We start from the raw sequence: 14954 nt of genomic DNA, 5'->3' as shown, positions 1-14954 counted from the left end.
TCTTTCGAGTGTCTCAGGGTATTACGGTATTGGGCTAGTGCTAAGCACTATTGAACTTCCTTTAGGGCACTCCCATCAGTCATCCCCTAATGAATGTCTTTACTATAAAATAATATTAAATTTAATGCTTGTTTAATCTAGATATTCCCATTAAGTTTTTATTACTTTTCATCTTCCATTGGTGAACTTTGTGTATGGATGTCTTAAAAATAAAAACAAAAATTGATTTATATAAAATTATTTGTGACATTTAAAGGAAGAGCAGATGAGTTTGATTCTCCTTCATGTCACTTCTTCTAAAATTGTTGCTCCTTCCCCTGCCTTTCGCCAACGGTTTTTTCCCAGCTATGGTCAACGTTCACAGAGCACTCAAGAGATACAGATTGCACAAGAAGATCAAAGTCTCCACAACACATTCCCTCCTTCAACTGCTAATTTTCACAAATCGATCTCTAATTCGGTTTTGAAACCGCTCATAAGGTTTCTACAACGAACAGAGTCAGCTCTCATGGTGAATGTGTACCCTTACCTCGCTTATAAACAATTGTTCCCTTCGATTCCGCTCGACTTCGCTTTGTTTCAGCAGATGAACAGTCCCAAGCGACGGAGAGATTACCAAAAACGAAAGCATCTCCTGCATACACCAATGGGAGAGATTAGAGAACATAGATAAATGTTAATATCAACAGTTTACTGTCTAAACTGAACAATAGTCTATTTGAGTGGAAGTTGAACGCAGCATTTAGCATGTTTGGTTTTATCAAATACAAAACGAAGAGATTAAAGCGATATGATGGTAGCAACCCAAGGAAACTGTTAGGATTCACACCTGTAAGCAACTCGGAACACTTCTCTAAATCTAATCGAACTTTGCTCAAGAATCTTGTAAAAGTAAAGAACTAGAACACGAGGCAATTGTTAACCCAGTTCAGTGCAATCGATGTGATTACACCTACGTCTGGGGCCGAATCAATCCGGCAAAATTCACTATGAGAAAAGGTTACAGCTCAGAACCGAGCTTTACAACAATGGTGGATCTCTCTCTCTAACAAACTCTCTTTTCTTTTTTTCGATAACAAAAGATGAAGAGATCGATAACAATAAGATCGAAGAAGAAGACTAAACGTAAGAAACGCAACGTTTCAGTTATATTAGCAAACCCTCCACTGCAGTTAGAGACTTTACTCTGATCTCCTTCTCTCTGGTTTAATCAACAATTTCCCAAACCAGAGATAGCCACCAAACCAACTCTTTAATTTCCGGTTTAGAACCAAACCATCATCAACCCAGAATTGAATCAGTACTAACAATCTCAACACTCCACCTTGATTCAATTCCTTTTCTCTAACCATGAACTTGCACTTACTTGGATTTAACCTTCAGCCGAGATGACACTTCACCTCACTTGATCAGCTTTAGAAAATCTAAAGCTGCCTCAAACTTCTTAACTGGAATGCCTTTTGTAAGCAAATCCGCAGGATTCCTTGATGTATGAATCTTCAGAACCTCAACCTCTCTAGACTCAACAATGTCTCTGATGAAGTTGTACTTAGTTGCAATATGTTTCGTTCTCTCATGAAACGTGTTATTCTTTGATAGACATATTGCTGAATGCGAGTCACACCATACCGTGACCTTCTCTTGTTCATAACCCATGTCCTCCAAAAGCCCTTTGAGCCATAATGCTTCTTTAACCGCTTATGTGAGTGCAATATACTCAGCCTCTGTGCTTGACAAAGTCACAGTTGACTGTAAACTCGACTTCCAGCTGACAGTATTACCACCAACTGTAAAAACATAACCATTGGTAGACCTTTTCCGATCTAAATCACCAGCATAATCGGAGTCGCTAAAACCTTGAATCTCTAGCTTGTTCCCTTTCGTGAAAACCAAATTCAAAACACTAGAGCCTCTTAGATACCTCAGCAACCACTTCACTGCTTCCCAATGAATCTTCCCAGGTTTCTTCATAAACCTACTCAACAAACCAATAGCCTGAGCTATGTCCGGCCTTGAGCCCACCATTAAGTACATGATACTTCCTATGGCACTTGCATATGGAACCTTTTCCAAATCAACACACTCTCGGTCATTCTTCACAGATGCCAACTTGAAGTGCGTTCCAATCGGAGTTTCTACCTCATGAGCCTTACTCATGTTAAACTGACTCAATACTTTCTCCAAATAACCAGACTGAGACAAATATAGAACCCCTTCTTCTCGATTACGAATTATATCAATTCCCAGAATCCTACTTGCAGATCCCATATCCTTCATCTCAAACTCTAAGCTCAAAGCTTCTTTCAACCTACTTATCTCTTCTTTACTCTTAGCAGCTAACAACATATCATCTACATAAAGTAACAAGTAGATGATTTCACCAGGATTTACCTCTTTTGCATACACACAAGAGTCATGCTCACTCCGGTTGAACTCTTGTTTCATCATGAATGCATTAAACTTCTTATTCCACTGCCTTGGAGCCTGTTTTAAACCATCAAGAGATTTCTTCAACAAACAAACTTGATCTTTTCCTGGATCTACCTCATAACCTTCAGGTTATTCCATGTATATAGGTCGATCAAGCTCTCCATGCAGAAATGCCGTCTTGACATCCATCTGCTCCAGTTCTAAGTCATCTTGAACCACCAATGACATTAAAACTCTAATTGATATGTGCTTCACTATAGGTGCAAACACCTCTTGATAGTCAATCAGTATCCTCTGTGTAAAGTCTCTAGCCACCAATCTGGCCTTAAACCTCTCAGGTTCTACCCCTGGAATGACTGGCTTCTTTCTATAGAGCCATCTACAGCTAATAACTTTCTTATTTACAGGTCTATCCACTACATCAAAGGTCTCATTCTTCTTTAATGAACTTATTTCTTCATCCATACCCGCATCTCATTCTTTACTGTACTTGTCCTCTTTCGCTTCATGATAGCACTAGAAACACTCCTTTCAAAGGTCTAGGTTTAAGCTTTCCCTTATCTTGATGCACATAAGCGACATAGCCAAATCTTCTCAAGTGTTTATAACCACACTTCTTATTCAGCCACAGCTCTTCAGGTACATTGTGATCAATAGCAGATGCAGGGGACCGATTTACAAGATAGGCAGTAGTACCTGCTGCTTCAGCCCAGAAACGTTCTTCTAACCCAGACTCATTTAACAGACATCTTACCTTTTCCATAAGTGTCTGATTCATCCTCTCTGCAACTCCGTTTTGCTCTGGAGTATAAGTGCAAGTTCGATGTCTCTCAATACCATGCTTCTTACAATATTCATCAAACTTCAAATTGCAAAACTCCAATCCATTGTCTGTTCTGAGGACCTTTACCTTTTTACCAATCTGATTTTCAACTTACTCTTTCCACTCGCAAAAGCGATCGAATGTCTCATCCTTTGTCTTGAGAAACATGAGCCAAACCTTACGAGTCTTATCATCAATGATAGATAAGAAATACTGCTAACCTGAGAGTGACAGTGTCACATTCGGTGAACCCCACAAATCTGCATGAACATATCCCAATGCATCCTCAGTATCGTGTCTACCCACATTGAAACTCAACTTCTTGGACTTTCCCATACGCAATGCTCACAAAACTCCAAGTTGGTTCTTTCTTCTGCAATAGTCCTTTCTCGGTTAACACTTTCATACTGTTAAGACTCAAATGTCCAAGCCTGTTATGCCACAACACGGTGCTGTCTTTCACATTCTCAGTGTTGCAATTATCGCTGATAACAGTCTTACCATTCAAAATATACAGACCATTGTTCAAGCTTCCTGACAAAGCTGTTTTCTTATTCTTGAAATATCTCACTTTGTCGTCTCCACCTTCATGCTTATATCCCAGTTTGTCAAGAGTACCCGTTGAAATCAAATTCCTCCTCAAGTCTGGAACATAATTAACGTTGTTCAACACCTTTATTGAACCTCCATTCGTATTAACACGAATTGAACCTATTCCCTGTGATACCACAGCTCGATTATCTCCCAGCAGAATAGTTGTTTCTCCATTTTCTTGAAAACTACAAAACCAATCCCTCATAGATTTCATGTGAGATGTACACCCTGAATCTAGAATCCACAAGTCTTTGAACAACTGATTGTTGACACTCAGAGCCTCCGAGAATACCAGCTTTTCTGTTATAACTCCAGCTTCATTCTGACCTTCACTTTCAAGCTTTTGCTTCTTGGCATAATAGTCCTTCTTAACATGCCCTTCATTCTTGCAGAACCAACAAGTGACTTTTGTTTTGGAGTTTGACCTGCTTCTATCTTTTTCCTTCGAACGATTTAGTTGGCCTCTAGTCTGAGGTCTTCCTCTTTCAGTAGTGTACAACGCTGCAGATGAACCTCTCTCAGACTCTTTCGACTCAGCCAGCTCTCTCTCCAGAGACTTAGCTGAGGATATCACATCCTGAACAGACAAACTCTTGTTACCATATTTAAGCGTATGCTTAAGCTGAATGTAGCTGGCTGGCAAGCAATTTAACAGCAATATCGCTTGAACCTCTTCAGAAACCTGAATCTCCAAGCTCCCCAACTCTGCAACAATCTTCAAGAAATCGTCTACATTCTGATCTATAGTCTGAGCATGATTTACCTTACGCAGAACCTTGTCCCCAACATGATTTATGATTAACGTCAAAGCTTGTTGCGATTGATCAATCTTGATTAGATATGGTACCTCTTTAGTCTGTAATGACGAAGAGTCTGATGATTCTTCAGAAGCAATCTTCTTTTCTTCTTCCTTTGTTAACGGAACTGTCTTGGTCAGCGTGAAATCGGTGAGAATGTTCTTTAAACCAAAAACCCCAAGCTGAGCCAAAATCCGAATCTTCCATAGTGAGAAGTCGCTATCACCATTGAACATCTTAATCTCAACTCGTGCCGTTGCCACCGCCATCAATTTGATCTAAGAGAAGAACCTACGCTCTGATACCACTTTGTTATGATTCACACCTGTAAGCAACTCGGAACACTTCTCTAAATCTAATCGAACTTTGCTCAAGAATCTTGTAAAAGTAAAGAACTAGAACACGAGGCAATTGTTAACCCAGTTTAGTGCAATCGATGTGATTACACCTACGTTTAGGGCCGAAACAATCCGGCAAAATTCACTATGAGAAAAGGTTACAGCTCAGAACCGAGCTTTACAACAATGGTGGATCTCTCTCTCTAACAAACTCTCTTTTCTTTTTTTCGATAACAAAAGATGAAGAGATCGATAACAATAAGATCGAAGAAGAAGACTAAACGTAAGAAACGCGACGTTTCAGTTATATTAGCAAACCCGCAACTGCAGTTAGAGACTTTACTCTAATCTCCTTCTCTCTGGTTTAATCAACAATTTCCCAAACCAGAGATAGCCACCAAACCAACTCTTTAATTTCCGGTTTAGAACCAAACCATCATCAACCCAGAATTGAATCAGTACTAACAATCTCAACAGAAACTTAATAAAAAAAAACAAGTCTATTTAATGTACTGAGATTTTTGTGCTAAAGAATGTAGCTTTGTTTTCAAATTCCTTTCAGCAGAAACAAAGTAGTAAGTATACAAAAGACAAGATGACATACCATAACGTCAATCAAGTGGACTCTCGAAACATAAAATTCAGAAATTTAACCACTAAGATCATCCACACCAACAATTTCTATACCGAATAAAACCAAAACTAGCAGTCAAATAGAAGATCTATAAGGAAGAAGATAAGTTCACTTACCCGGAGAAGCGATACCCGACGGTAATGGCGGAGAGCAACAACGACACTCCTCATCGGCTAACAACAACACGAACGAGACGATGTCGATGATCTATTTCTTTTAAGAACATGCGAAAATCCGATAGTCCATCTGAAGTGAATTTACACTTCTGAGAGTATCTCACTACACGTTACGAATCGATTTATCAGAATTGATTCATTAGAAAAGGATATAGTTTTTGTGTTGTATTCAGATATAGGCGAAAGGCGAAGATATGTTTTTGCAAAGAAAAAAAAGAAAATAAAAATATACTCTCACTGGCCAATGTCATGGTGACACATAAGATGTCTCCAAGGTTCTAAAATCATCTCGGCAAAAACACGGATCAATACTGTTTGCAAAATAAATTTTCTTTTTTCTTTTTTTTTTTAATTTCTCATTTTTCTACAGACCGTCACTTTGTATGACCAATGGGAGTGCTCTACATTACATCGGAAAGAAAATAAATTTTAAAATAATAATAAAAGTTGTATTAAAATTGATCCATGTTGAGAAAATTATGCGAATGTAAGAGCTTCTCCAACAGGAGCTCTTACCAGGCCTCTTATCTTATTGATACGTGTCAGCGTTTTGATACTTAAAAAAAAAATTATACCAATTCTTTTTTTTTCTTATTCTCTCTCTCTTTTCCGATAATATATATCTGCAAGGCAAACACATAGATCGACCATCAGTTTGATTTTGGGAATTAGGGTTTGAATTACTGTTTAGTTAAGGTGCTAATCCGACCAAAGTGAAGGAGCACCGTAACGGTGGCTGAGAGAGCATAGTGATCGGTGAGTGTGGCGGCCAAGCTGATGAAGGTTTTGGATCAACGGAAGTCCCGGTGGAGACGGAGGTGTGTTGCTGTTCTTCCCTCTCTTATGTATTTTGAAAAATATAATGGTAATGAAAATTATTGAGCATAGCAGAAACATCATTTGCATGTCTGGATTCTTGTAAAATATGATGGTATTGGATTTTTCTTATATTGAACATGATTCCAAGTTTCAATTTAGAAAATTTACAGTGAATTGAGTTGATTTTTATTTTTGGCTACTACTGGGGATTTTGTGTGTTGTCTAATTGGGTTTTATGGTTTGATGATTTCGAATTCAGGATGATTCAGTAATGATTTCGAATTCAGGATGATGTTTTTTTTTTTTTTTTTAATGTATTGTTATAGAATTTATAACAATAGTTATAAATTAGGTGATTGTTATAGAATTTATATAAGACCGTGTCTTTCACTATGTAAATTAGGTGACTTGGTGAAATTAGAAAAGGAAAAAATTCTTGCTTTAGCTGATCGAGATTGGGGTTTGATGTGGATGAAGTTTTTTTTTAAACTGATATGTTTTTGTTTATGGATTAATGAGCAGAAAGCGTGGGAAGTAGTGCAATCTCCATTTAAGAATTCGATGATGATGGGTTTCATGATGTGGATGGCTGGAAACACAGTCCATCTATTTAGCATTGGTATTACATTCTCTGCTCTTTGGCAGCCTATCAGCGCTCTCCAGAGTGTTGGAAAGAGTAAGAACCTTCTTTACATTACTATTATTCATCTTAGCCTTATATGCAGTTTGACGTCATATACTCACAAGTCTCACATTAGTCAGCCCACAATGGTATGTACCTATACAAGCCAAGTTCTCTACGGTAGTAAATATTTAGTCTCTCTTCCAACTACTCGAACTCTCTAACCTGTTCTGGTTTATAATGTTTTGTGGTTTCTTATGTAGGTTGCTAGCAGGTTGCTAGCTGGGGTGGTGATCTTTTGGACCGTGTGGCATTCTATCACTCTCTCTTGCTCCAAGAGATAACCATGAAGCTCCGGTTCAGTTTGCTCTTGAAAGTGGGATTCCTGCGATTCTTTGCATAATCTCTACGCAACGCCTCCCCTTCCCTTGGGATGCATTTGATATGGCTCATTGCTCGAGAGTCTTATTCCCTGGACATAATTTGGTAAGTAGCTCAAAAACTATAAGAAATGTATTGACTACTTCATAGTGATATCTACTAATGCATCTGAGTTCTTGTGATTGGTGTATAATCCATTTATCTCAACTCATTAAAAATGTGATCACTGATCTTGCAGGTGGATCTATTCGACTCCTCCTGATTCAATCAATTGCATCAGACAGAGAGAACATAGTGCACAGATTTTTCTTCGTTTGATGATGATACGAGAAGCAGAAAAGTTGGAATAGAGATGAAGAGACAGAATAGGAGAGCATTGGGTGTGGTGATTAAACAGAATCTCGTTGGTTCAAAAGCTTATCCTTGCGTTGTTAACAAGAGAAGAGGCTTCTCTCAACTTAACCCTCTCTCTCTCAAAATATTTTTTTTCAAAATTAAGAACTCCAATACAAGCTTCACCATTGGAGAAGCAAAATTTTAATTACTCTTTCACAAGTTCTTATTTTAAAAAAATACAAAATATATTCTTAAAAAATTTAAAAACCTCAAAATAACATCCTAGTTGGAGAAGCTCTAAGAACACGAAAGAAGAAGAAGAATCTCTCTCGACGTCTCTCTCTCCCTCCCTCCCCTCATTGCTCCACTAGTTAGGGTTCTTCTTCTGATCTACAAAAACTTATGTAGCTGCACGAGAAAGCACACGAAAGTGGAGCCTCGAAGCAAAACGATCCCAAAATAATCCAATTTCGTCTCCTTGTCTCAAACCTCTCCTACGGACAAAATACATACGCCATCCACCGTTTAAAACATAACTATGCAACGTGGTCCATCTCTTTAGAAGCAGCTCGTACGTAGAGTCAGTGTCGTGGTCATACACATCGACCGTGATTCCTAACCCTTCCTGCACGTTAATCTTGTCACCCTTGTTGAGATATTTGATGATGTGGTCCTCAATGGGGACAGTGTGAAGAAGAAGACCGCTAAGCTGGCCAAGATCGCTAGGGGTTAATACCTTCTTGATGATCCACGGATCTTTGAATAGTGCCAGTTCTGTTGACACACCGTACCATTCGTCCTTTGCCCTTTCTTCATTCGTGATCGTGAGGTCCCTCAATTGCTTAATCTTTCTTTCTTCTTTAGTTAATCTGTTTTCGCTTGGTGTCCAAGAAACCATGGCTGAATCATCAGGGTTCCTCTTCTTAGAGTTTTCACAAGACGACAAACACAGATTCGTGGAGACCGTAGGGTTTTCCGATGAATTACTGTAGAACAAGTATTGAGTATTCGATGCAGCAGAGGGAAGAGCCATCTTCATTGCCGATGATTGAAGGTCTTGTGGTGTTTTTTCCTGATGTTGCATCAATCTCGTTCGACTCAATTTGAGAATGCAACGTAGATGTGTATAATGCAGGTATTAAAACCCACCTTCGCCTTAAGGCCCTTAACTTAAATCTTTTCAGGTATTTTCCTGTTTCGACAAAGGATATTTATTTATTATCGAGGAAAAGGAAAGATTATATTTTCGTTTTGCAGATTTATGTAAAGAGTTAATTAAAAAAAAAGTATTTGTCTTACGGATAACTTCGGATTTAGGCATTTTCGCATCTGCTTACGAAAACAGGCACTCTCTCATTTTCTGAGGACCATTTTACCTTTCTTCAACTGACGTCATTCTCATTTGCCCTACCACAAACGTAACGCTGATTTTTAAAATATTTTATTTCTAATTGAGGGTTTACTATTCTAATCGCCTACTCTTCGCACCTGCATTACGACCGCTTATCCGTGGTCTGAAATTTCATGCTCGATCTATTACTGGTTTATTAAACTCGTTCACATGGTCAATACAAGAAGTAGAAGAGGTCTTCAAGGTTCTACTCCTGCTACTAGTAGATTGGGAGAAGAAATCCGTATTGGAAGGACAATCTGTCCTCCGCCGTCAAAGTCGGTTGGTAGGTTGCGAAATCAGAGACTTAATGGCACTGAATCTCCGAGGAAGATGTCAATCTCAGGTTATATTCTGTTTTAATAATATAATTCATGACTGTCGTCTGCCATTTCTATTCATCGATTCTTACCGCAACTTAAATTAACTGTCTCTCACTCTATTTGTACGAAATTACATCAGTTATGTCAAGTAGTGAAGGCTCTCTTCCTCCGGTTGCAGGTACATAAATCGATGTTATCTATGCTTCTGTTTGGCTAATGAAGAATTTAGTTCTGTAAGACCGATCATTATCTACTACAGTCTGGGTTACTAATTGATTTCTTCCTCCAAGATTTTGTTACGGATGTTGTTCACTATAACATTCATAATAGATTTCTATCTCTTGTTTGTTGTACAAGATACACATTATATACCTCGCCGAAACATATTTTATTTTCTAATTATTTATTCTGTCATCTAGTTAGTTGGGTCATGTTCTTCTACTTGTTTATCGTTTAGTCATTTTCTCTACATGAACTTCTCATTTTGTATATTTACTGACCTAATATATTGTCATAATATTTTCATTTCTACTATGCCGATAGGTCCCAGTAGCAGTGGCAACGCAACGTCTGGTAGCAGTAGTGGTTCAGCAGGAGTTTTAGATGACTTTGCTGAATGGGGTAGAAGTCATTATGTATCTCACTCATCTTCTTAAGGTTTCGGACTGCAATAGTTTTATATACAAGGGAAAATATAATTTACACCTTCCCTAACGGTAAATGTTTTGTATTGAAGGTGACGAGGAGGATATACATACAGAAATGTTGCCAAAGCGTTTCTTTTCAACTGATAGGTATCCAACTGACGGCAGGGTGAACTCGTACTCCAAACCACAGTATCTTCTTGACATTTTATCTATCTTGGATGGGACTAAAGAGCTTAAGCAGCTAAAAAACTTTCCCTTCAGCTCCTTATTTCATCTCCTTGTACGTCGTTGTTCATTGTCTGGCAAACTTCTGCACAACTTTCTCTGTGGGCAAATCGTTATGACGAATTCTCATGAAATCTAGTTTACATATGGGGGATATCCACTGAGATTCTCCTTGACCGAGTTCCAAGAAATTATAGGTTTACCCTGTGGTTCTTATCCGGATAAGGATACACTAAGTGATGCGCAAACCCATGGCGAGAATGAGTCCCCATATTGGTATACCCTTATTGGCCGTCAAACATAAGTTAGTATTGAGGATATTGTAAAGAAGCTGAAGGCAGAACCAACTATGCCAGGCTGGAAGAAAATACGCCTTGCACTTATTGTAATTGTTGAAGGGGTGTTAATTTGTGGGACTCAGCCAATAAGACCTTCATTCCCTATTGTTGAAATGGTAAGAAACTTAGATTTCTTTTTTTCTTATCCTTGGGAACGACATGCATTTGAACGGACAATTCGGATGATCAAAGTGGGGAACAAAGTTCAATGGCAATACAACCATATTAACAAATTGAAACAACCTTCATTGGTGCTCCATGGATTCCCAATAGCTATCCAACTTATGCTGTTTCAGTCAATTCCACTACTACTGAGGTATGTACCATCCTTTCATGATGGACAAACTTTTTACGAGAAGGGACTCACAGAATTGCCGAAGTTGAAGACATTTCACACAAGGAACATTGTTGAACTTGAGCATGATAAAAAGGTTAGTATTGGGGCGTTTTATATATGGTTTCCTCTATATTATGAATTAATGTAACTTCTAATTGGATATTATTGCAGCTTAACGTTCATCAAATGTTATTCTCCTCAAGTAAAAGGTGTAGAGAATCTGTGGATGTGGATTATGAAGGCGATGAGCAAGTTGCGCATATGGTAAGCTTGATAAAGAAAGGCTATAAATTTTCAAAGGCTGATTGGCGTGGAGGCGATGAGTCCCTTCCTAAGTTGTGCATATGCAAGGACAAAAATCACAATGGCTGTAATTGTGGGTGCTTGATTTGCCTAGACAACACTGCTAATTCAAATGATGTCAAGTATGACAGCTCGACATAAAGGACGTCCTCCGATATTGCCAAATTGAGGGTAGAAGTTGAACGGATGAGGAAGACATATGTGTCTTCTTTTCATAAGTTAAATGCTACCATTTCTGAACTACAATCGCTTCTTATGTCCGGGAAGTGTCTGTCGTGCAATATAAGTGATTTCATTGGTGGGGCATGTACTTCCCCGAAATTGGGATCGGTTGGTGGCAAAGAAATTGTTCACTTAACCCGATCCACTAAATCGGTTCATACTTCTGATAATGATGGTCTTCCTCTTTAACAACCTCACATTCTACCTCAAGCTGAAGCTTCCCTAACTTATCAAGGTTATGTGGTTCATAAAAGTGTTCCCAATAATGTAAAGACATCGGCCATCCTGGATAAGGTGATCTCTTATATCTATTGCCTCTATATGTATTAGGTACCCACATTTATGTAGTAATTATATGTTTTCCTCATCAGGAGGATGTCAATGTTGCTGATAAGGTTTTAACTGTTTCTCACCCTTGTTTACAAACAATGGGAGAAGATGTTGCATCTACGCTACTTCAGGTGCGTAAGTCTGACCCTTTATAAAACAACTCTGTATGTATAGTGCCATCAAACTTTTACCTGTAACCCTACATGTAGGACACAGTAGGTTATGTTGATGATAATTCTGTTAAGGTTGATGGGTGTAGTTCATTTTCAATGGTGTGTATGAGGACCAATTTTACTGTTCTTCATAATGTGCAGTTGCAGGGATTGAAAATATTTTCCCAACTGCTTGTTGTATGCATAATATTGCTTATGGTCGTTACTTATTGTGTTTTCTAGGAAAGGATTGTTACTGAAGTTACTTCTGAACAAACCCAGCAAGATCAGATGGTCAATAACAATCTCTTAACACCTGAAACTGCTCCTCAGGTAATTGCATGATGTTGTACAACTATCGTCTTATAATTGTCATGTTCATGTCTTCTCACCTTCTGCTATGTCAATTTCTGACTTTTCCCCAACATACGTAGGGTCAAGTTAGCCATGTAATGTCTCCATCTACATCAACGACTGTGAACAACCTTTCTCTGCAACTTCCCCTTTCAAAGCTGTCTGAACTGCCAACCGAAAGAGCCCCTAAACTCTGTAACCCTTTCATGGAGTGTAGAGGTAAGAGAAGTAGGGTTTCAAATGTTAACCATAACTTGATTTCAGCCCCCAAGCAATCGAAACTCTCTCGAGGAGCTGCTGGCGGTTACATTCCTTTCCGTCAAATTTCTCAAAAACTTATTCATAAGTTTAAACAAATGCTTAAGGCATACTGCAAGCCGTTAGTCACAACGACTCCCTCTCCTCAAGCGTGTACTACTGCTACTAATTTGCATAGGGTCCCACTAAATTCTTTCATCTTATAGGTGTTACGATCTTGATGGATGTGAAGTTGGAAGCAATTTCTTTGAAGAAATTTACACAACAAAAAACTGGCTATTCAAAACTGTAAGTTTTCTATATTGTTGGTACCTCATACTGCATACTTCCCTTGTACACCACTAAATGTCCTTAATTACCAAACAGAATTCCTATATGTGTCAATATCAATATTTTTCTCTACACATATTTTGAATTTACTCTTCCTTCCATACATTAAGCCTCTATTTCCTACCCACTGCAATTATGGGCTGTGTTTGCATTTCTGTTCAAGTTCTATTGACATAGTTACTATTTTTATACGTCACTCAGCATTTGGACATGATGCTTTGTCCCTTTTGGTGAGAAAGAGGCTCCCACCTAGCCGGAAGAAAAGTTGTTGTCTTGGACAGTTTACTTACCCAGCTTTTGACTGCACAATATCGTAAATTCATTCACTCATCTTCATCATCTTCATATGATTGGCACCCTGTACTTTCTAGCTACATAGAAGGTACTGTAGGGGATCGTAAGGAGAAAACCTCCTAGTTCAAAGATGTTATGACAGTTTATGTCCCAATGAACTGGGGAAATCGACATTGGGTTGGTTTGGTCATATGCTTGAAAAAATGGCACATAGACATCCTTGAACCATATATGAAGTTTACATCTGCAGAAGATGTTGCCTCTTATATGGAGCCAGTGGTGAAAAGGTTGCCTCACCTCATTAAGGCATCTTGCAAAGTAAATGATATGAGTCATGTACATGATTCAGAGTTCACCTATTGCCGCGTTTGAGGCCTTGCGCAAAACACTCGAACTGGAGATTGTGGAGCGTTTGTTATGAAATTTCTTGAGATGCACTCTAACGAATTCTCGACGAATGAGATGGGAGATATAACGAATGAGATGGTTAACATGTTCCGTATGCAATATGCTATCGATGTATATGAAGAGTTTATTGCTAAGGTGTGTCTGTAATCTTCTATTCATGAGTCGTTCTATGAAACTGCCATTATACATGTTAAATGTCTTTCGATCCTCTTGTAATATTGTCACTTATTCTGTAATTTATAAATTGTCTATTACACTTATTTCTACCGTCGTTGCGACATGTTACTTTCATTTGTCTTTCATCTTTCACGTTGTCATCTGTTTTGTAGGGCTTTGGATTTTTGGTTACAAAGGCACAACTCTGTTTAATATATTCATGTACTTAATTCGGTAATTGTCTAATCATATTAACGTATATTAAGTTGCTGGTTAACAACCACCACTCACCCACTTTACATAAATATTTCATTTATGACTTCTTCGACTACAAAAAGGAAGTTATTGTTGTGTTTATTATGTAGCTCGCTCAGATTTTGTTACAGTTTTTCATAATGGATAATCTCCTTGATGATGTCGTTGTCGAAATATACAAACGGGTTGCATCTACAAGTTTCACCTCACTTGCGCTGTTGTTATTAGTTGCAAAAAAGCAAAGCAAGCTTGCTCTCTCAGCCGACGTACTTCGTTCTCTCCCCTTGCATGAGTTCTTCAACAACACTGACCTAGTCAATGAAGGCTCTCCATTTCGGGCATTTTTCTTAAAATGCATTCTTGAGGAGAACCTAGTGGCGACTTACCTGGAGAGTCTCCGTATTGCATCCCAATATGGGGATGTAATCCATGCTATTGGAATGCTCTTCTATGTCGTGCCGGAGTCAGACCACGGTACTTTTGCAAGAGGTATGTTCCTTATATTTGCTCAGTTTCCGTCTGAAGGCTTTGCAACAATTTACGACTTCTACGCTCGTCTTGGCAATATTGTGCAACTAGAGGCTATTGGTAATGTCGTCTACCACCACCTGCTCATGTTTCGGCCTGTTCAAAAACGATTATTTTCAAACCTCCTCATCCTTGAGAGTATACCCGCTTGTGT

The 14954-nt window shown here is 38.5% G+C and overlaps 2 long non-coding RNA genes and 1 pseudogene across 6 annotated transcripts; 1 reads left to right on the top strand and 2 right to left on the bottom strand.

Annotated features, from left to right (window-relative positions):
• Window positions 1-128: 128 nt before the first annotated feature.
• On the bottom strand, window positions 129-6026 carry LOC109130713 (uncharacterized). Its single transcript, XR_015590498.1, has 3 exons — window positions 5733-6026; window positions 530-634; window positions 129-428 (listed from the first exon to the last, which is right to left on the bottom strand). It is a non-coding gene; the product is annotated as an uncharacterized LOC109130713 (long non-coding RNA).
• Window positions 6027-6279: 253 nt separating this feature from the next.
• Window positions 6280-8108, top strand: LOC104766686 (uncharacterized). 5 transcript variants are annotated; one of them, XR_015591713.1, is made up of 5 exons: window positions 6364-6610; window positions 7134-7287; window positions 7374-7413; window positions 7497-7719; window positions 7853-8108. It is a non-coding gene; the product is annotated as an uncharacterized LOC104766686 (long non-coding RNA). The 5 variants fall into 5 exon arrangements; XR_015591714.1 differs by having other exon boundaries at window positions 6414-6610; window positions 7370-7413; XR_015591712.1 differs by lacking the exon at window positions 7374-7413 and having other exon boundaries at window positions 6280-6610.
• Window positions 8109-8350: 242 nt separating this feature from the next.
• LOC104767983 (B3 domain-containing protein At2g33720 pseudogene) lies at window positions 8351-8989 on the bottom strand (annotated as a pseudogene).
• Window positions 8990-14954: the final 5965 nt, after the last annotated feature.

Source organism: Camelina sativa, chromosome 19 (assembly GCF_030686135.1).
Source record: "Camelina sativa cultivar CO46 ecotype springtype chromosome 19, ASM3068613v1".
Taxonomy (NCBI): domain Eukaryota; kingdom Viridiplantae; phylum Streptophyta; class Magnoliopsida; order Brassicales; family Brassicaceae; genus Camelina; species Camelina sativa.
Note: the sequence above shows the minus strand (reverse complement) of the source record. Positions and strands in the feature narration are given on the sequence as shown.